Source organism: Echinops telfairi, unplaced genomic scaffold, assembly GCF_000313985.2.
Source record: "Echinops telfairi isolate 266 unplaced genomic scaffold, ASM31398v2 ScPeMD7_4;HRSCAF=17, whole genome shotgun sequence".
Classification (NCBI taxonomy): Eukaryota; Metazoa; Chordata; class Mammalia; order Afrosoricida; family Tenrecidae; genus Echinops; species Echinops telfairi.
Window position 1 is genome coordinate 41,875,769 of NW_022103900.1, and position 1,826 is coordinate 41,877,594.

General features: G+C 46.0%; 1 protein-coding gene across 1 annotated transcript in view; it reads right to left on the bottom strand.

The window, feature by feature from the left end:
- Window positions 1-1,826, bottom strand: part of PIEZO2 (piezo type mechanosensitive ion channel component 2) — a 600,576-nt gene that overhangs the window by 29,910 nt on the left and 568,840 nt on the right. The window lies entirely within an intron of this gene.

Sequence of the window (1,826 nt, forward strand, 5' to 3'; positions counted from 1 at the left end):
AACTGTTGTTCCCCTTGTTTCTGAACTGTTGGTTAGCACAACTTAACTGAACTGTTGGTTAGCACAACTTAAGTGTTAGCACAACTTCCTTCCCCCATCCCATCTCCCCTCTCCCCCGGAACTGCTGGTTCCCTTGTTTTCTCCCCGAGATTGTTCATCCAGCCTATCTTAATTAGACAGACCTGTGGAACTAATAACATTCAGAAAAAAATACAAAGCAAAACCAAGCAACAAAAGAAAACAACAACAACAACAACAAAAGTCAATGACAAAAAAACCCACAAAAAACCCCCACAACAACAACAAAAAAGAAAAGCTTGTAGTTAGTTCAAGGACTATTTGTTGGCCTTTAGGAGTATTTTCTGGTCGAGTCTGATGGGGTGACAAGCCCTGGCCCCAAAGTCTATTTTTGGCATTCCCTGGGGACTTCATTGCTCTGTTCCTCTTGCTGTTCTGTTACACATCCTTACTGTTTTGCCTTGGTATGGTGGGATCAGATCAGGTGAGATTCTCACACTGTGTCTCCAGTGTTGTCCCCTGTAAGGCTATGGGTCAGTCAGGGATGTAGTGTCTCATAGTGGGGTCAGCCATATGGTCATCTCTGTGCATTGGCTGCTCTGAGCGGGAATATTGTCCTTAAGGCTTGGTGGGCCAGGATGTGCTCCACTCTCTCTTCCTCCCCCTTCATTTGCTCCCGTGTTCTCTGATCAGACATGTCCCTTTCCCTGAGCTGCAGCTTCAGTGCTGTCCTCTGAAATAAGTTCTTCTGGCGGAAGGGGCAGCTGTCCACGTACTTGTGATTGGGGCCAGCCCCTCAGACCTCTCCACTGGTTCCCTACTCTATGCCGGCATGTTGCATTCACATCTTAGAGCACCAGGTTGAGTGACCGTACTTTTTATGGCACATTCTGTCTGGAAGACTGATATATGAAGTATCAATTTTAAGTATTGGTTGGTGAATTTAGCCCCACCATCCTAGACTCACAAGACACCATTACTTGAATAATCATGCTTCCCCATAACCCCAGCAGCAGAGAAAAATGAGAATCATTGAATCACCCAATACCGGCAAAGAAACAAAGCTGCAAACATTCAACTCAAAAATATATTGAGGAGCTCTAAGAAGATGGTGGCTTCATCATACCATGACCCTCTCAAGCAAAGACACAAGGAACCGCGTGAAACAGATAAAGACAGCCGTCTTGGTACCCTGAGCAGCAAAGGGAAGGACAAAGATTTGATTGAACATTTGATTGAACATTTGATTGAACACTGAATGGAAGTACAGTGGAGTGAAGACAATGAACAAAGACTCAAGGATTGTGGGTGTCCTGACAGCTGGCCCTGTGCAGTTTGGTCATCTTGAGACAAAGAAATCAATATTTCCAGATGAGACGGCAACTTCATGAAGTCCCCGTAAGGAAAGAGCTCTCATATGGATAAATCTAGAGTGAAGCAAAGTGAGGAGAACACAAACCAGATTTAAGGGATGAGTGTGCAATGAGTAAGGCAAGCATTATAGGCATCCGGGGGACCACAAACAGGGAAGGAGCCAGAAAATAGGAATACCACTATTCACCAGCTGGTCAATTGGGTTGAAGATCCACATGGAGGGGAGGGTCTATGGATTGGTGGCTTCTGTAAAGGCCTCTGCAGAATGTCCCTACTGCATGGGGTCAGGGCAGGGCCCTGATCTCTTGGGGCACTAACCAAGGAGCACACTGGTACCCACACTTCTGGCCACTGACTGTAGCAATTCCCTCTCCATCCTATTTGAGAAACGGTTTTTGCGTAACAGCGCATGCTCTGTCATTACTGCCACTGAT